The 21,295-nt window shown below is 41.1% G+C and overlaps 1 non-coding gene across 1 annotated transcript; it reads left to right on the top strand.

Moving 5' to 3' along the window:
- The first annotated feature begins 521 nt into the window (after positions 1–521).
- On the top strand, positions 522–661 carry LOC142046451 (U4 spliceosomal RNA). Its single transcript, XR_012655409.1, has one exon. It is a non-coding gene; the product is annotated as a U4 spliceosomal RNA (small nuclear RNA).
- Positions 662–21,295: the final 20,634 nt, after the last annotated feature.

The following is a 21,295-nucleotide window of genomic DNA, read 5'->3' as shown; positions in this document are numbered from 1 at the left end:
GTCTTTCAGTCCTGCTGATCATGTGTCTTTGGGGAACCCCTGCTTTGCAGCACCAGGAAGCATCCCATAGCAATGGGTGCTGCTCAGAACCCTTCATGGATGTTACCTGGGAGTAATACTGATGGAGTTTGGACTTGATCATCTCCCACGCAGATATCCCACACAAAAATCCAGCAGAAGAGCAAGGGATGATGTTATGGAGAAAGCAATTTCCCAGCTTGGTCCTTCAAAACTATAGAAGGGTGTTTATAGAGAGTTGGGGGTTTGGATTATCTTGGACCCTGATCCCTCAATGAGCCCCAAGCAGGTGGAACACTGCTCTCTATAGACCTCTTAACTTCAGTGTGGTTCCACTTGGGCATAGTGCTCCACTTGTGGAAAACTCCTTGTAAATTCAGGACATAGGCCACTACAAAGAACACTAAAAAAATCTAACAAATCACTAAATATTTAGTATATTTATGTCCATTTTCAAGGATATTTTTCCCAGTGAGTTCAGATAGATTTAACAATTCCTGTAGAACAGTTTCCCCTGGCAGTATCATAGCCAATGAGGTTAATCCGAGGCGCAATTATTGCTAATTGAATCCTTTATTGATTTTGCAATAATTGTATTTTTAGATATTTATTTTACCATTGCCCCTTGTGCAGGAGATTTAAACCTTAATTTAATTTGCATATGAATTTAAAGCATCTAATCTAGAAATATCATAATAAAAATGTGGTTTCAATTACATAAATTTTCTTCCTTTACCGAAAGATTATTTTATTTTTTCCACTTATTTTCATTTGTAAGAGAAAGAGAGCAAAGAAGTCCATAGGGAGCAATCACCTATTTTTTCTTTATTGGCCTTTTGCCCTAAAACCCAGTGTCAGGGTGCCATCTTTCAGTCTGAAAAGGTTATATCGCTTCCTCTGATAGGTCAGATCATAGTTCCAATAAGTTGCCCATGAGCCCATGCCCATGCCCATCAGCCAATAAGTTGACCATGAGCTGCTTGAGGGACTGCCTACCTCCTTAGTATCCTCACACCATAGGCCTGTGCATATGGGACCAAACCCTAGAGTTGTGTGACTACATCAGAATGTCAGCTTTCATTTTTTTTTTTAAATGAACAAAGTTTCTAAATGTTATGGCTGTGGGAAAAAAAGCTTGAAAATGAGACCTGAACATAAACAATACAGTGACATCCCAGCTCAGAGAACTCTGGACCAAGGGCCTGATTCTGCATACACCTATTACTGAGAACATGATATATGTTACACACGCTCCCCACACCCACCATATATTAGAAGAACATTATTAAGATTGCAGAGTCAAACACTCAAAAGTTCAGAAAATGCCAGAATGAAGGTTTCCTGGGCAAACTGAATTCAGTTCCCATGTATCCATTATGAAACAGTATTTAATTTCATTATCACATACTGATTTTCCTCTGGACACTTGCCAGCCTTCAATCCTTGTATTCCTCCTTACTTCCCCAATTTCCTTGTCCCAATCTTCTCCCCCTGTTTCCCCAACCCCCCTCAGGTCACACTCTTGTCCCCTGTGCATTCGATTCAAGTGGCTTCCTTCTCCTCTCTGCCTGGGCAACAGGAGTGGGGCATTGAAAGCACAGAGGAGAGAATCTCATATTATCAGTTGACCAACAGCAGCCAAGAATAGTCACTGCAGGGACAGTCCTGCTGAACACTGCATTAGACCATGCTTAGTGTCCACAGAATCTTTGAAGTATTAAATTATAGGGCTTTAGCAATACTGAGCATGCACAAACTGTGATTTTTCAAAGGCTTACAACTTGGCCAATTTGGGGCAGATATTAATAGGAACAGCAAAAGGCACATCCCTGGTACAAAGACCATTCCCCTGCCAAATTACAAGTCTCTGCTCCAAAGTGTGAGGCTGCCAAAGCTTTTCAAAGAAAAAAATCAACAGAACTTTTAACATGGGCAAAACAATGAATTTTTCCCTAGCCTTGCGCTTTGAAACAGCTGGCTTGTTTTGGCTGAAATTTTCCAGAGAAATTTAACCTGAAACTTATACATATACAGACAACCAGACACTTACTGAACTGTTGAGATGTTTGTGTGTGCATGGAGACTGTGGTGAGGTGGCTTCCCTCTCTACTAGGTGGTTCCAAATTGTTACAACCTGTGTAGAGACAGGCATTCATCCAGGAATCCCTTGAACACACACCTCTCTTTCAATGCCTTAATTTGCGTGTAAAGAATCCTATTGTCATTGCAAAGCACACACAGTGGGAGTATGGCATACATTCAAGATGCCTGCAAGGAACTCTATTTCCATCAGCTACAGTTTTACAGCTCCTTCAGACTCTCCTCCTTAGGTCTTCCCTTTGGGCCCTGGCCTAATCGTATATGCACGAGGCTCATAGACACCATATACACATGCTGCTTCCTGGGCTCCCAGTGCCAGTGGTTTCCCTGTAGCAGCAGCAGCAGCAAATGTCCCTTCTGCAGTCTGCAACTTCCCTCTTGCAATGGCAATCATATCTCCCAATCAAGGGATTGTTAGCAACACAGGACGGATATTCTGCCAACTGACTAGCCAAACAGGGCTTGGAGTGGTGGCGGGCAGAAAGGACAGTGTCTCCTTTTTTCCGATCCTTAGCCAGGTAAGGCTCAGGTTAGGGCCAGACTTCACAACACTGAGTGGAGAAGGAATAAAATAAATCTCTAGTAATAATGTGTACAGGTGCCCTGGCAAGCCCTTGCACAAATTAAGCACTGGGTCTAGATAAGAGTCCCAGGATCTGCTTTAATAGGGGATGCTCCAGTGTCCTTTGTGGAATACCTCTGCCTGCCCCAGGAGGACAGACAAGCTCTCTTGCAATGGAACAGTTGACTGAGAAAGAATCATAGACCGTCTCAGCAGAAAGATTCATAGGCTATGCCCACAGACCTACACGGGCAAGTGCAGAAAAAGTGATGACATCCTTGTGAGGAACTGAAAAAATGCATATTCTTCATAATGAATATTATTTGTCACTCAAGTATCAGAGGAGTAGCCATGTTAGTCTGTACCCAGAAAACAACAAGGAGTCCAGTGGCACCTTAAAGACTAACAGATTTATTTGAGCATAAGCTTTTGTGAGTAAAAATCCCGCTTCTTCAGATGTGTATTGTTGCTTGATGGAATTAGGACAGGCTTCAGCATTTTTGCTGCCCCAAGCAGCGAAAAAAAAACAAAACCAAAAAAGGCAATTGGCAGCATTTTGGCGGTAGCTCTACTGTCGCCATTTCACTCTTCGGCAGCAGGTCCTTCCCTCCAAGAGGGACTGAGGGACCCACTGCCGAATTGCTGCCAAAGACCCGGACACGTTGTCCCTTTCCATTGGCCACTCCAAGCACCTGCTTGCTGCGCTGGTGTCTGGAGCTGGCCCTGGACGGAGTGTATAGTTAAACTCAAGAGGCTGTAAGGTAGTTATTAAAGCATCCAAGAAAGGTAAACCAAAGACACAAGTTTAAAAAGGTGGTCCTGGCAGGAAGGGAAGGGGACAGTGATCAGAGATGCTGGCCAGGAAGTGTCAGTGAAAAGGCTGTATTCAGTGTTGTTGCTCCCAGGATATTAGAGAGAAAAGGTGGAGCGGTAATATCTTTTATTGGACTAACTTCTGTTGGTGAGAGAGACAAGCTTTCAAGTTTACACAGAGCAATTCTTCAGGTCTTTGACATGTAATCAGTGTCACAGCTAAATACAAAGTGGAACAGACAATTTTAGCATAAGTAGTTAATACATATTTCAAGGGACCAGTCAAGGTGGAGTGGCCAATTAACAAAGACTAGCAGTCTAAGTGAGACAGAGGGACAGGTGGAGAAAGCTGCAATCAGACTAAGGGTATGGCTACACGTGAACCTTCAAAGCACTGCCGCGGCAGCGCTGCCACGGCAGTGCTTTGAAGTGCGAGTGTGGTCGCAGCGCCAGCGCTGGGAGAGAGCTCTCACAGCGCTGCATGTACTCCATATCCTGATGGGGTTTAGTTTGCGGCACTGGGAGCTGTGCTCCCAGTGCTGCGGCACTGTTTACACTGGCGCTTTACAGCGCTGTATCTTGCAGCACTCAGGGGGGTGTTTTTTTCACACCCCTGAGCAAGAAAGTTGCAGCGCTGTAAAGCGCCAGTGTAGCCAAGGCCTAAGCTGATATGCCCCACTCAGAGATGGGAAAGAAGAGCCATAGGAGGCCAGTGTGGTGGCAGAAGAAGCATTTTAGCTATCTAAAAGCCAAAAGGGATACCTACAGGAAATGGAAAGAGAGGCATGACCCCAAGGTAGTACACACGGGAATAGCACACATGTGTAGGGTCAAAATCAGAAATGCCAAGGCAAAGAATAAGTAGCAGCTGTCAAGGAATATTAGAGACAGCAAGAAGAGGTTCTTCAACATGTCAGACAAGAAAGAAAGATCAAGGACAGTGTAGGTCCACTGCTCAATAGAGAAGGTGAGCTGATGACAGATGACAGAAAGGCAGAGCTGCTCAATGCCTAATTTGCTTCAGTCTTCTCAAAAAAAATAACAAGTAACTAGATGATTAGCAAAGTTACCATAGATAATACATGGGAAGGAATGCAGATCAGGATAAGTAAAGAATACCTCAGAGATCTTCTGGCCAATCTGAATGAATTCAAATCAGTGGGAAATGATGCTATTCACCCAAGTGTACTTAAGGAATTAGCTGAAGAATCTCAACGCCACTGTTAATAATATTGGTAAACTCTTTGTCAAGGTTCCTTCCCCACTCTGAACTTTAGGGTACAGATGTAGGGACTTGCATGGACACTTCTAAGCTTAGATCTGGATTTCACTGCCACCACCCCCAAGTACTATTTTTTTCCCTGGGTAGTCTTGAGAGACTTCACCAATTCCCTGGTGAACACAAATCCAAACCCCTTGGATCTTAAAACAAGGAGAAATTAACCATCCTCCCTCCTTTCTCCCACCAACTCCTGGTTGACCCAGATCCAACTCCCTTGGATCTAAAAAACAAGGAAAAATCAATAAGGTATTAAGAAAAAGGCTTTTAACTAAAGAAAAGAAAGGTAAAAGAAAACCCTCTGGGAGAGATTAGCATACCAGCTACTCTCACAGACAACAGATTCAAAACACAGAGAATGTTCCTCTGGGCACAAATTTAGTTACACAAAAAAATACCCAAATACCCAATTTTGATAATTCCCTAATGGTACTAAGACAAGTTACAAAGAAAATAAACATAACCCTATTTATCCCTTTCTAGAGCTTACTACTCTGATAAGATCTTTTTCACTCTGGCTGAAACTGAAAAACTCTAAACAAAGGAAAACTTCCCTCCTTCCTTTTGAAACATCTTGTTCCCCCATTGGTTCCTCTGGTCAGGTGTCAGCTAGGCTAGGTGAACTTCTTAACCCATTACAGGTAAAAGAGGCATTAACCATTAACTATCTGTTTATGACACTCGTGGATAACATGAGAAGTCACAGAAGACTGGAGAAGGGTTAACTTAGTGCCCATCTTGAAAAAAGGAGAAAAAGAAGGAGCTGGGGAACTATAGACCAGTCTGCATGAATTTGATACCTGGGAAGCTACTAGAGTAATGTATATAGTATATAATATTCAATTTTCAAATACCCAGAGGATGAAGGGATAATCACTAGCAGCTAGCATGGATTTACCACGAACAACTCATTCCAAACAAGCTTGATTTCCTTCTTTGGCAGGGTAAATGGTTTGGAGGATAGGGAGAATGCAGTGCACATAATATATCTGGACTTTAGCAAGACTTTTGGTCCAATCCCCCATGACATTCAGATATGAAAGGTGGAGAAATGATGGCTTGATGGAACTACCATTAAGTGGATATATAATTGATTAAACAACTGCAATTAAAGGAATGATGACAGATTGGAGGAGGGTCTCACATGGGATTCCATAGAGATCAGTTCTGGGTATAGTGTTGTTTAATATCCTTATTAATGACCTGGATGTGTAGGAATAGAGAGCATACTGACCAAATTTGCAGTTGACACAAAAGGGGCGGGGAAGGGGTGGGGAGGACGAGTTGGCAACACTTTAGAGGATAGAGGTAAAATTCAGAGGGATTTTGATTAATTGGAGAACTGGGATATGGACAACAAAATGAAATTCAACAAAGACAAATGTAACATGCTACACTTTGGGAAGAAAAAAACAAATGCACAAATACAGACTGGAGGATAACTGGCTTGGGAGCTTCACTGGTAAAAATTGGGATTCGTGGTGGATCACAACCTCAACATGAGTCAGCAAGGTGACACTGTTGCAAAAAAGCAAATGCAATTTTAGGTGGCATTAACAGAGGCATTAACAACAAATCCTGCATCTTGGGGTTTAAAGTAGATGATCCTTGCAGTCCCTTCTAACCCTATGATTCCGTGATTCTACCTGAGCTGGAGGACTCTCTCCCAGGTGAAGTGCAGACATACCAAACAATGCACAGCATCAGCCAGATCAGGGAGCTGAGTGTCCCTGCTCCCCTGCCCCTGAAGCCCAGAGCACCACCTGCCCAGCTTCCTGCTCTGGCTGATTCTTTTACAGAACTGCAAGTGTCTTCTGCTCTGAGAGGGAAACAGCCCTTCCACCAACCCTGAAATGACACAGCTCTTGTCAGTCATCTCACTCCCTGCCAAGCCTGGCTCCACTTCTGCCTCTGAGCTCTGAGGGGGCTGGGCCAGAGGAGGAATGAGGCTTGGGATACCCCAATCTCACACCCTCTCCAGGTACAGAGGAAATACTATAGAAGTGGAAACATAGATCAGGCCTCACAATATTTCCATTTCAGGGACACTAACCCCCACGGTCCCATCTCCCAGCAGATCCAACCTCAGTTCAATTAGTCACAGTTGGTACCTAGAGTCTGTAACCCAGCATCTAGTTTGAGATGAGAGAATTGTGGCATTCTGCTCCAGGACAGGTAAAGACTCAAGGCCTAATACCTGTGGGGGATACACTCAGAGACATCCCAGGAAGGGACAGTGTGTCTAGTATAGTAACTGTGACTATAGTAACCCAGCTAGGGCCTTGCTGTAGGGATGCATGAACCTGGGGTAGGCAAACTTGGGTTCTGGTCCCTCAGGTTAACTGTTCAGTATAGACACAAGTGTCTTTAGGAGGCTAAGTCACACTTTCAAAATGACTTAGGCACTTATTCTTCCAAGTCCCATTGATCTCCTAAGTGCCTACATTCCCCCTCTCTTGGTCACTCACTCTCCCCCACCCTCACTCACTTTCACTGGTCTGGGGTGTGGGAGGGGGTCAGAGTCTCGGCTGGAGGTGGGGGTTCTGGGGTGGGGTCGTCAATGAGCAGTTTGGGGTGCCAGAGAGGGCTTCAGACTGGGGGCATTGGGTGGAGGGATTTGGAGTGCAGGAGGGAACTGCGGGTTGAGACAGGGGGTCGGGTGTGGGAGGGGGTGTGGAGTCAGGCTCAGGGTGCAGGCTGTGGGGTGGGGCCAGGGACAAGGCGTTTCGGGTACAGGAGGGGTCTCCAGGATGGGGGATGGGGCCGAGGGATTCAGAGTGCGGGCAGGGGCTGCAGGAGGGGGCTGTGGGAGGGAGTGAGGGTGCCGGCTGGGGGTGTAGGCTCTGGGGTGGTGCTGTGGATGAGCAGTTTGGGGTGCAGGAGGGGGGTCTGGGTTGGGGGGGCAGCTCAGAACTGGGTCAGGGTGTTGGGGCACAGGCTTATCTCGGGTGGCTCCTGGTCAGCGGTGCAGTGGGGCTACAGAACGGTCCCTGCCTGCCCTGTCTCTGTGCTGTGCCCAGGAAGTGGCCAGCAAGTCTGGTGCCTAGGCAAGGGGCCAGGAGGCTCCATGCGCTGCTCTCGCCCACAGGCACTGCATCCACAGCTTCCTCAATGGCCTCCCCCAGTTCCCTCCACAGTTCCTGACCAATGGGAGTACAGAGGCGATGCTCGGGATGGAGGCAGTGCGCAGAGTCCCCTGGCCCCCACAACTAGTAGCTGGACCTGTTGGCTGCCTCTGGAGCTCAGCGCGGAGACAGGATAGGCAGGGATTACCCTGCTTTAGCCCCACAACACCATTGACTGTACTTTTAATGGCCCAGTCGGTGGTCCTTACCAGAGCCGCCAGGGTCCCTTTCCGATTGGGCATTTCAGTTGAAAACCAGACAGCTGGCAACTCTACACTCGGGGCTCCTTTGGCTGAGGGAGGGGGCAATGGGTCACAGGGCTCAAGACATGGCAGGAGGGGTGGAGCTGGGGCTAGCCTCCCCAAAGGGGACTCCACCACCTGTCCATGGTGCTTAGCAAGTGAGTGCAGTTTATGATGATCCCTCAATCAGGTCATGTGATGCACAGCTCTGCTGCCCTTTACTCATGCAGTAACAACATTTTCTTACCCCTGCATTCAATATTAAAATGAATTTAAACCCAAATCAGCCAAAACTGATAACTTTGGCAAAGTATGCCTATCTGCCAAACACCAAAGCAGAGTAGGGTCATCTATGCAAATATGGTCTGCTCCTTACTTCTTTTCCCCAGTAGATCAGTAGACGTCAGGGGAGAGCTCATTTATATCCTGCTTACGTTACAAAGCTTTCAAAAGGGGATTTTAAAATCTTTGTGTCCTATTTGCTATTTAGTTTAAAGTGTTCTGAGACAAATTGATTAAATAAAAAAGGACAAATCCCCCTAATTACAGTCATAGATAAAATGTGAATTGTAAGACATTTTGACCTTTGCTTTAAATATTGCATATTAAAAGAAGGAGCTAATGGTAATTTTGATTGTGGTTCTTTCCTCTGAATGATGATGGACCTAAATTCCTGTTAACTTATTCCTGTGAAAACTTAATACCCAGATAAATTAAATATGTATCCTCAGACTACAATTTTCCCTGTTTAAATTTTAATCTCCATAAACATTCATTGATGTCACTTGCACATATTCTGCTAATTCAGTGATTCACGCTCAGTCTACTTAACGCTGGAGTACAGACAATGTTCCCTAAGAGGAGAAAATTGCTTAAAACTAAAATTTAATTTAACAAAACTTCTGAAAAGAAACAGTAAGTGGAAGCATATCTGCTATCATGAAAGTATGCAGATTAATGAATTAAACAATAACAACCTCCCACTTTCCTTACGTAGGTACTTAAATAATACCAGCTAAATTTAAAAATATATGCAGCAAATGCTTGTATACAGAAGCTGAAATCCTGGTTTTCTTGACGTCACTAGCCGAACTCTGTTTTGATTGGACAGGAGGTGACACAGAAATAACTATTTGCATAAAAATCTATGTGATTGCATGTCTTTGTTCCTGTTTGCATGCATACGTTACTGATTTGCATATACAAATAAAGGTTCTACAGTTGCATGCATATTTTTATGGGTACAATTTAGGCACCTGCATTTGAAAATGTGGCCTAAGAAATCTATTTGAAAAATTTGGAAGAAGGAAGGTACAGTAGATGATCCAGGATCACATTTTCTCTTAATGCTCCTACATCTTGCAACCCCTGTGTGAACTTCATTATCGCTGCCCTTAAGAAAACAGAAGCTGAGCTCTCTTTGTTGTGGGATGGCTGCTGTGATTGTGGCTGAAATTGCCCTCAGCATTTGGTTTATGTTTGTTTCATCTGAGGTCATGCTGATATTAGCGACTGAATCAGTGGTAAGTTTGTGCTGCATGAGAAAATACTGCAGCTGAAGAGGAAAAGCAATAAAATGTCACTACTGCAGTGCCAAGAATGACAGTAGGGGGTTCTCATGCTCTGACACTGGTCTTTTGATCACTAATGCCACCAGGAAGGAAAGGGACCTCCTGAGACAAAAAGACTTAAGTTAAAAAGTTCTACCTCACCTATTAGCATGCTTCCATTTTTTTTAGAGAGACAGCTGTGCTTTTTGAAGATAGCTAGGAGGGTACACTAAAAGAGTTCTCACTGACATCTAGACTTCTGAAGGTACAACTGGGAAGAAATTGAAGTATGTACTGTGGAATGGTATCTGGAAGAGTCCCATTAGCAGCAGAAACAGTGTGCTTCTGTTGCAGCAGGTGATAGTAGCTGCAGATGGAGCAATATGTGCAAGGTGATCCAGCCACTGACAAGCTAGAGGAGGTCTATTGGAGGCTCCTGGGAGGCCCTGTTAAAAGAGACAGAGTTTGTGCCCCGGGAAGGAGAATCTCAACTTTCATGTTTATTAATTTAAAAATGTAAGTTTCTAGCTCTGTTCTTTGAGGAGAGAGACTTGAAAATAAATGTGAAGTGATGTCAGTGAAACTGATGTGAAGTGACTGCTAAGGTTGAAAGGAACAGACGAACCTTTTTTTTATTATTATTTTTATTTTTTTCCCCAAGCAGGAGACTTGGGAGACCTAAATAGTCCAGAATAAAAGCTTACATAACAGCATAACATAAGTCTTAAGTTTGGGCTGTACTACATCCACAACAAGTCTTGTTAATGCTCTCCAAAATTCTGAGGATGCAGAGAGGTGGTGTTACCTCAATTTCCCGAGAAACCAACGGGAAATACACTTATATTGGTTTTATTAAATGTATAATAATATATACATTTATACAAGTGTATAAAATACACTTATATTGGTTTTATTAAATGTCACTATTGGATCAAACAGAAAAGGGATGGAACTAATTCATGCATGCACATATTCACTGCTTTCATAGCTGCATGCACTCACACACTCATGCAGGCAGAGAATTACCGGGGACAGCAGAGGAAGCTGAGAAGCTGAAGCATAGTAGATCTGGTGTGTCTGCCTGCGGTCACGGATCCGGGCCGGCAAGCACATCAAGAAGCAGGGGGCTTGTGTACATGCCTTCTTCCTTTTGCTGGAACTGGGTGGCTCCTGTCATGTACGCTGAGTTTTCCTTCTGTGTCCGTCATGGAGTAGCATTCTCAGACCTTGATCCTTTCATGCATACCAGGTTCTTCTTTTCCTTACAGCACCCCGTGATTGCTTTCTCAAGGCAGATTACATCAAACACACTTGTCTCTGGGCTCTTTTCTCCTTGCAGTTTCTCTCCGCCCAGTGGCACATACACTCCCTTGTTCACACTCCCTTATCTCCCACATACACTCTCTTGTTCACACTCCCTTATCTCCCACATACACTCTCTTGTTCACACTCTCCCTGATCTCTTGATGGAATATTGCAAAGCTTGAAGGTTATATAAGTGGCAACTGAAAGGGTTATAAAGTTTGCTGAAGTTACAATATGTAAAAGGCTATTTTAACATTGACTAAAAGTTACAAAGTTTGCAAAAGGTCACAGAACTTAATGATCATACTAGCAATGACTGAAAAGTTACAAATCTTACAATCGCATTCTATTGGATTGAGCGGAGGCTTTACACAACAGGTGTGATAATGATGGCAAGGCCAGATAAAGAGACCTCCTCAGGGGTGCATTCTTATACACAGGTACAAACAAGTTACACATCAATCCTGACATATTGAGGTACAACCCCTTTATGTATTAGGGTGCCGCCTCTCACCTGATACATGTTGGTTCGAACAAAACAACTCTATCCATCATATTATCCTTTTGACCCTGTCTTTGGGATGGGTCAGCATGTTTCTTGTTATCTGTGTGGAATGTATTAGTATCAGAGTGTTCTTGGTACCATCCTGGAACATGTTTATATCTCTAGTGTACAGAACCTTTTAGGTACACGTGTTTTTGTGACATCAGCCCTCTTCTTCCCAGACTATGAGCAGGACCTGCTTCTTGCTCACAGCTTAACTTTGCTTTATGTTAAGGAAGTCTTGACCATTACTTTAGTTCAGGCCTTAGGCCTCACACTGGGCCTCTGATATAAGGATTTATGTTTCAGGGCCTCATCTTACCACAGTCACTAACGTAACTTCCAAAGTGTTCTTCTGAAGACCCACAGCTGCCATGCAAATATTGACGCAGATCCACCCTCTTTGGCTTGTGCGTGCTTACAGGATCACTTCCCATAGTGGCGCTGATGCAGAATGAAAATAATATTAAAAGACTGGAGAAGAGAGTCCAAGTATAGTGAAACTCTGCAAGTATTAGGCCTCTCAGCTAAAGCTTAATTCAGTCATCATAAGTCAATGGAAACATTGCCATTGAGTTTAGGGGACTTGAATCATGCCCTAAGAGAAAGTAAAGACAATGTACCAGATTCTTGCTCCTTGCTCTGTCTACTAGAGCTTGTTTAAAAAACAAAACAAAACAAACAAACAAACAAAAAAACATCACTTTTTCTTCCAGGAAAATTTTGAAAGGAATTCATTTATTTTCACATTTCCCATGATTGTTGTTAAAAGAAGTAAAAAAAAATAAAGGAAAAATTGTGTTCAGACATCTGTATTTCCCCTTTCCTCTCCCTTATTTCCTCTCCTCTTTTCCAGTGGGAGAAAAGGGGGAGAGGACAGAAACAGGGGAAAAAGGAGAGAAAGGGGTGACCAAAAAATGAAAAACTATTCTCCACAAACATTTTCATTTAAACGTCATACAAAAAATAAAAATAAAAACCCTCTTTCCACAAAAAAACAAAACAAAACAAAACTGAAAAAAACATTTAAGTTGAAATGACAGTTTTATTGTCAATTTTGAAAGCCAGAAAGTTGATATAACCAGCTACCTGGGAATTTCACCTGTGGGAAAAGAATCTGTGTGTGGTGTATGCAAGGAGCAAGGCCTTAGTTCTATAGCTATTCCTGTTTGCCAGAATGATTTGTTGGGACTGTGGGTAAAAAAGGTGCAAGTCAGGGCAGCCCTTTGACTACTCTAACTTACATCAGGAAAACACTGATTCCTGGTAGATCCCAGAATTTGAGGACCACACATCTGGACTATGGCTAAGTTTGCCTCCCACCCAGTTTGGATGCAGCTTAGAATCTATAGCCATGTATTTTGTTAGTAATATATACAAAGAATCTGTGGACTGAATGCAGCTGTAGTGAGACAAAAATATAAAGTCTATAGCATTATGACAAGAACTCCCAGAAGCTAGGCAGCCTGCAGGAATCTCAAAGGAATTAATTATTCTGAGATATAACCACTATATACTTTTTTTAACTCTGTCACTGAAAGAGTGTATAATAATGTGAAATGTAGAAAAGAAACTTTTGTTCAAAAATTATATATTGCATATTTTCCTAGATCGAAGTAAACACACTAACCCTGGTTTCTTGTTGCCCTGCAGGTCGTATAGTCATTTACACCTGTATAAAATGGATAGAAAAATCTATCAAATTAGAATGAGACTCTTTTAAAGTTATTCTGCACTTACATTGCACTGGTGTAAAGGACTACAGAAGCTGCAGGACAATAGAGAATCTGTCCCACTCAGATTGCTTAGGATAATTTTTCATTAAAAGAAAAAAAAAACATCTTGGCAAAGGGCAGGTAAGACTCTCTTGTATTTCCCAAACTTCAGGGCCACATTCAGTCAAAGGTATGTTCATTCGAACAGGTTAAATAATCAAAATGATTTTTTGAAGGAAAATGCAGTTTCAGTAAAAATCACAATTTTCTTTTGGAAAGTTTCAATTTTGTGGAAATTTGATTTTTTTGAAAGGAAGTTGAAAACAATATTTTGTTTCCGGTCCATTTGACCTTAATTGAAATATTTCCTTTGTTGAATTGACCTGAAATATTTTGCCTCAAGTCAATTCAACATTATATTGCATATTCCAATGGTACTGTTTTGTCTTAGAAGGTCTGTAGTTCAGGCACCTTATGTTCCATAGGCAAGGCTCCCTGACCAGGCTACATCTTTCATGATGCAATTAAGAATCTTCTCAGATGAGCTGCACACTGCAAAATGGGAAATGTAGTCTGGCATGGGATTCCTGCTTATAGAGGTGAATCGGAGCATCAGGTACTCAAACTACAATCCCAAGAAACGTGTTACCAAAAAGAAAGCAGTTTAATATTGAACTGAATGTTTCAGGTTTGAGAAAATTCAGTGCTTTGTGCAATACCGGATGTCAGGCTAGATGATCTCAATCTAGTGTTGTAATCTATGAAAACAAACTGAAACTTAACATTTGATTTGGGAATATTTCAATGTTTCATTTCAATTGAAAATGCCAAGACAAAATGTTTCATCATTTTTTTTTCAGAACATTTGCTCTATAAAATGTTTGCTAGTTCAGCTTTTCCTTCTCAATTGACATAAAAGCAAATATTAACATATTGGAAATTCCAGTTCTAATGTTCATCTTTCTGCTTAGCCTGTCCTTTACCTTCATTGCCATAAGTATGATATGGCAATCAACATATGGGACAGAATCTATGAGTCCATCCTTACTTGAGTGTTAATAGAATGCTGAAGTCAGAATTATGCAGTAACTTCAAAAGAGAATTAAAGTCATGGAACAAGGTGTAATTCATACATCTCTTTAGCTTTGGAGGCATGAGGTATCTTCACAGTCTAGACCCAGAGAGCTGACTGGTTACAGAGAAACTATTAGTGAGTTTTATGGATATAATTATTTATGTTATTCTACTTAAACCAAATAAATAAAAGAACAACTATTCAGGGTCCAAGAGGCCATTGCTGTCATTTCAAAAAAACAATTTACAAAATTTGCACAAAACTCATAGCAGCACATTTCCTACTCCACACACATTCATGCACCTAAAAAGGTCCATTTGTATGATAGATTCTGCTGGTTCCAGAGATATTTCCCACTTATAACAGTGAAGAATTCCATTTGAAGTGCTGAAATCTTTCAGTGCATCTGCCTTATTAACCCCAAGACAGCAAAACACATGATGAACAAACATCTCATCATTCAGATTCAACAAAAATACACCACAATCACTTCTGCCTTCCCCAGATATGGATTTAAATAGAATTATGTGCATCTCACGTAGCCATTCCTTAAGAATGAAATAAATATATCTCTGATGCAACCGATCAGCCTAAACCTAAGACCTGGTGCTGGGGCCACCGTCTCTCATGCATCTGTTGCAGGCAATTAGAAACTTGGATGTGTGGATGTAAGGAAGAGGAATGTAGTTAATCAGTCTATTGTTGATCAATATGGAAATATCATGATAAAATCCTACTGAACTGTTGACAGTAAACGATTCTCCTTCACAGTTCTTGGGACACCTTCACATTCCTTTTGTCTCTGAGGGCAGACTGTCAAGACATGTGCCTCACTGAAACTTAACCTCAAACCATGGGAGGCAATGACTGGTCAAGGACTTGGGGAAAGTGTATTCCAAACATCAGATTCAAAGTGTTCCCAGTAGAGCTGTATGAAAAGTTATTATCTACGCTTTATTATTTATTATTCTTATTCTTATTGTTATTACTATTATTATTCAATGAAATGGAAATTTTTGAAAGAAATAGAAAACTGAAACTGTTTGGGTTTAGCAACTGAAAACCAAAATGTGTGGGGAGGGAAGGAGATTGAGGGAGTTGGGGTTCTCAACAAAAACCTTAAGAATTTATATGAAATTGAAAAATGTTCATCATTTTTAGGGATTTTTTTTCCTGGCCAGATCTAGCAGCTAAGTCCTATGATATAACATTGCCATGGAATCCTGAACTGAACTGGAAAAATCATCATCTATAAAGATTTACATCTCAACCAATCCCCCTTTGGCATATGTTGCATCAAACTCCACCTGAAACCAACTGCCCCTAAATCAAATCTTCTAGCATCATCCAGCTATATCTCAATTATACATTCAAAATTGAGATTGTCATCATTTATCAAAACATGGAAAATTGATGATATCGGAATCAGTGACCAACCCAAACTGAAGGCCAAGAACCTTTTCTGACACTGTCTCCTGCCAGCAGATAACAGACACAACTAGATATCTCACTCCAGGTTTCTGCCTGACATGAGCTATTTTCCTGCCTTTTCTCCTTTTTCCCAGAAGTATAGAAATCAAAGAGCCCAGCCTTTTGTAACCAAATATGTAGACTATTAACTTGGGTTGAACCTTCCTTAGTTGCTCGGCTTGCCTTGCACAGCAAGATATTGAGGAAGCTAATGAAGAGCAGATTAAGAAAAACCTACCAGAAATACTCAGAGTGAATTTAAAGTGAAGGTGCCTGTGGTCATATACAACAATTAACCCACAAATTGTGGAAATATTTGAGGACAGGATAATTAATTCTTTGAGTTTCTTAGCTTATCTATTAACTGCCTCAGGGCCAAATGTTTCCCTCTCATTGAAAAAAACCCAAGGCAGGGGAAAAGTCAGATGGAAAATCTGTGAGGTTCTTCTTGCAGAGTTTCCTCTTCATCTTCACCTCCAATGAGGCAGATCTGTAGCCTAGAAAGTGGGGAGGAAATAGAGCCTACTAACTAGTGCTTACAGTGAAATAACTAGGGCCCTACCAAATTCACAGTCCTGACAAATGCATTGAGGGGCACACATTTCAGCCCTGCCTGAGGGAAACACCCCCACACTGATTGGTTTCTTTACCTGTTTACCACTCAATCAGTGATGCTGAAGCAAGCAAGCAGAGCTCTCTCCCCCTCTCCTTAAGAACGTACCACCATTTCAGCAGGAGGAGCAGAGTCTGGAGGAGTGACAACATAACTTCTATCTAATTCTCATAGGTATGTTTCTGAAAGAAAAATTGTTGAGTCCTGGGATGGGGATGTGAGCAAAAGGGAATAAAAGCCAGAAAAATGCACCATCAACTAGTATTTATACAAGTAAAAGATATTCTAGTATATTCAAAATAATTTGAGATACAAAAGTATTATTCTAAAATCAGTTTATTGTATGACAATGAAGTCCTAAACCCCAGGTGTACTGGTATTAATAACATCCCATACTTACTTAAATAAATGGGCTTCTTCTTCTAATCACCCTGACCTGAGACAACTAATAGCTGTAAACCCTCTTAATTACTTTCTAGGATAGGATTACTCTCACCTGACTGAGTAAACTGGCATTTTAAATTCCTTCTTACAATACAAAAGAATGTGTTATATTCAGTGCCACATTCCTAATGTCCCAGTGCTTGGCAAAACCATGTTGTGGATTTTATTCAAAAACACTAAGATAGGTGTGACGACAGATATCCCTAGATGCAGAAAAAGTGAGGATTTTACTTTCAATGAAGCAACGAAGGCAAAAAAGCCTGGCAGCTTGTGCAACCTTACTTTTCTTGAGAAACGTAGTAATACCGATGCCGTATGAACTTGTGTCAAATTCATTTGCTGGTGTACAAACCTTGCCCCCAGCTATTTTATATCTTTAGATTCACATTTTCAGTGAAAAATCACACATTGGCTTCAGAGATTAGCTCCGTTAAATGAACATGTTGTGATAAAATTCCTGAGATTATTGGAGTGGAGATGTAACTGTTAATACCAACAAAAGTTGAGAGTGGGCACAATCTTGTTACAGATGCTAGAATTGTTTAACACAGGATATAGTCCATGTGAGTGTTGTTTAAATGTCTCCAAATAACTCTTGTCAGTGAACTTCAATACTGATAAGACGCCCCTGTAATTATAGAAATATGCATCGATGAGTCATGTTCTTTCATGTTGTATTCTTTTTCCACTCAGAAATTAAAGACTTAGGGCCCCAAACTGACAAGCACTTATACCACTACACAGATGAGATTAGTCTCATTGAAGTTACAGGAACTACCTCTGTTTGTAACAATGAGAATGTGAATAGGTAGTTGCAGGTTTGAGGCCTAAAAATTCATTTTAAACAGTTAGGTACATATCAAAATTAGTAGTCTTCTCTCCTCTTTCCCTGGTTTCTGATCTTATAAGTCAATCCAGTCATATTTCATTGGCAGGGCTTCTCTGTTGATTTAAACTTCTTAACAGTAAAATCTATTGGTCTCACAGGAAAACTGACTCCTGAGGAAATCCCTGTAGGAAAGAGTTAATTATTCACAAAAAAAGAGTTCTCTCCAGATAAAAACTTATAATACTAATACTACTAGCATCATGGATATCCCCTGCAGTAATATATAATTCACAGTCTGTCAAGGTTCTTTCCCCACTTTGAACTTTAGAGTACAAAAGTGGGGACCTGCATGAACACTTCTAAGCTTAATTACTACCTTAGATCTGGTAACACTGCCACCAGCCAGAATTTAGTGTCTGGCACACTTTCTGTTCCCCCAAAATCTTCCCTGGGGAACACATATCCAAACTCCTTGGATCTTAAAACAAGGAGAAATTAATCATCCCCCCTCCTTTCCCCCCAGATTTTCCCCTCCCTGGGTTGCCTTGAGAGGCTTCACACAGATCGAAACTCCTTGGATCTTAAAACAAGGAGGGATTAACTATCCTCTCTCCTTCCCGCCCCCACCAATCTCTGGTGAGTTCAGACCCAATCCCCTTGGATCTTAAAACAAGGAAAATCAATCAGATTCTTAAAAAGAAAGCTTTTAATTAAAGAAAGAAAAAAGTAAAAATTTTACTTCTGTAAAATCAGGATGGAAAATGTTTTACAGGGTACTCAGATTCATATAGACCAGAAGGACCATCCCCTAGCCTTAGATTCAAAGTTGCAGCAAACGGAGGTAAAAATCTTTCCAGCAAAAGAAACATTTACAAGTTAAGAAAACAAACATAAGACTAATTTGCTTTGCCTGGCTATTACTTACAATTTTGACACATGAAAGACTGATTCAGAAAGATTTGGAGAGCCTGGATGTACGTCTAGTCCCTCTTAGTCCCAAGAGCGAACAATGAACAAAACAAAAGCACAAACAAAAACTTCCCTTCCACCAAGATTTGAAAGTATCTTGTCCCCTTATTGGTCCTCTGGTCAGGTGTCAGCCAGGTTTACTGAGCTTCTTAACCCTTTACAGGTAAAAGAGACATTAACTCTTAACCATCTGTTTACGACACAGTCAAAAATTATGATAAAATGGAGTTAAGATTGAGAGTACATAAGAGTGGCCATTACTGGATCAGACCAAAGGTCCATCTAGCCCAGTATTCTGTCTTCCGACAGCGGCCAATGCCAGGTGCCACAGAGGAAATGAACAGAACAGGTAATCATTAAGTGATACACCCCCTGTCACCCATTCCCAGCTTCTGGCAAACAGAGGCTAGAGACACCATCCCTGCCCATCCTAGCTAATAGCCATTGATGGACCGATCCTCCATGAATTCATCTAGTTCTTTTTTTGAACCCTGTTATAGCTGATATAGTACACATCACTATGTGGGTAAGAATAAAATAAAAGCAAACAAAGAGTAAATTAGGGTTTAACATAAAATAAAACAAAAATACAAGGATGTTGTAATTAGAGCCTGATATTTTTATTCCCCTACAATTTTAGCTCATGCATAACTTAACAGTAGCCACAAAATAAATAAATACAGTTTAAAAATAAAATGGCCCTATAATCAGGTCCTTAAAAATATACTGTCATTTTGTAAACCATAATAACATGAAAGGACTCCATACTCATAAAACTAAACAGGTTCATTATTAAGAGAACTATTCCCCGAGATGCTACAACTGCAGCTATCATTCTTGCCATGTGCAGACAGACTGGCTTTGTGGTGTGGTATCACCTCCAAACACTTCCCTACTGCAACCAAGTTCCATCTGATATTCTGTGAAATATTAAAACTGTGAACTGACTTTTTAACAGGGATCATTGAAAAAGTTCCCCAACACCACCTTTTTATTTTTCAGTAGAAAATTGGGGGTTCTGATACAACTGCAATTTTAATGGAAATTTTCTACTTTCCTAGAAGATTTTTGATTTTGGTATTTTAAAAACAAAAAAACTGAAAACCAAAACATTTCAGAGCAAAAAAGAATGACCATCTTTGTTTTTTAATGAAAACTTTATTTTTCTTTGTTTTTTCCACAGAACACAGTTTATGACCATCTCTACTTTCAAGACTAAAAAAAACCCCCACAATTTACAAAATGTATTTTTAAACAAAGGGAAGTTTTGTTGTTTGTTTTGATTATTTATTTTATATTAGTGTTTTTTTTACTAGAATCAGCATGGCTTCAAACATGCATAACTCTCTAAATATACTTATCGGCTGAGAAAAAACCTACCAAAATTCAGCCTAAAAAGCAAGACATTAAAAGTTATAAGCAGCTAAAAATGACTTCTTAGCATGGAAATGTTTGTAGAATTAAAACAATAGGGATTAGTGTGCCTATTATGTATATACACACAAACACGTATATAATTAATACACATAAAACTCTGTTCTGAGGCACTTAGTATTACTACCCATACAACACACCTCACAAACCCACAAAAGTAAGGAAATAAATCACATAACATTTCATACCTTCCTCTCCTCTATCCACTGGCATATATCTTCCCATTACCACAACTGCCATTCACCACAGACACAATGCAATCTTAACTCCATCCCCCTTTACCAGATTATTTTTCCCCTGAACTAGTCATTATGGATGACTGCTGTAGTAGCTGGTTGCATCAGGAAAGGGTAGTTTGGTCCAGTACGAAGCACAGTAGGAGAGTGACACAGTGTGATGGAAGGCTGGTAATCCCCAGGGAGGCAGACCTAACACTGTGGTGTATACTCTGTGGTGTACTGTAGTGGGTATGTTTCTCTATGCACCAAAGAGTTTGGAGCTTATTCCAATTTTCTGTGGGAAAATGCTCCCCATGCTCCTTTTGGGTCATTGCAGTTCCACATCACTCACAATCCAGGGCTGGGCCTACAAGGTGCAAATTAGTTCTCTGTGAGTAGTCACACTGAAATCAATGCTATTACTTAGATGGTAACATACTATCCTGTACAGAGGGCAGAGGGTATGGCTACGTGGCAACTATGGGGTGTGATTAGCCAGTGGGAGCAGCGATCGGCTGAACCTGCGGATGCAGCAGGTAAACACACTAGCCGGGCCCGCCAGGGGTTTCCCTGAACAAGCAGTGGACCGGCTTTGAGAACTACTGGCCTATATTACACCATGACATCTTCGGATGCTCCCCCAGCTGTCGCTTGAAGGATGCTACCTGATTAGTTAAGGCACAAGTAGAAAGACTTATTTTTTATTACAAAATATAAAAAGAAAAGAAAAGCCTTGAACACTTTTCACTGAGAGATCTAACAATGTGATGTCTCATTGCATACAACATTCTTCAGTCTCTCTTACTAGCATATATTTCTTCTTTTGAAGCTCATACTGTGTTAAAATGCTGCTTTGTGTATTAAGAGCTAATAATTCATAATATATTCCTGTGTGAGAAGAGTGCACTTGCATATTACCTTGAACAAGTAATTAGATTGAAAGTGATGATAATGACACATTCAGAACAGTAGTATTAAAAAAAGGAAAAT

This window comes from Chelonoidis abingdonii, chromosome 2 (genome assembly GCF_003597395.2).
Source record: "Chelonoidis abingdonii isolate Lonesome George chromosome 2, CheloAbing_2.0, whole genome shotgun sequence".
In the NCBI taxonomy this organism is placed as follows: domain Eukaryota; kingdom Metazoa; phylum Chordata; order Testudines; family Testudinidae; genus Chelonoidis; species Chelonoidis abingdonii.
Note: the sequence above shows the minus strand (reverse complement) of the source record. Positions and strands in the feature narration are given on the sequence as shown.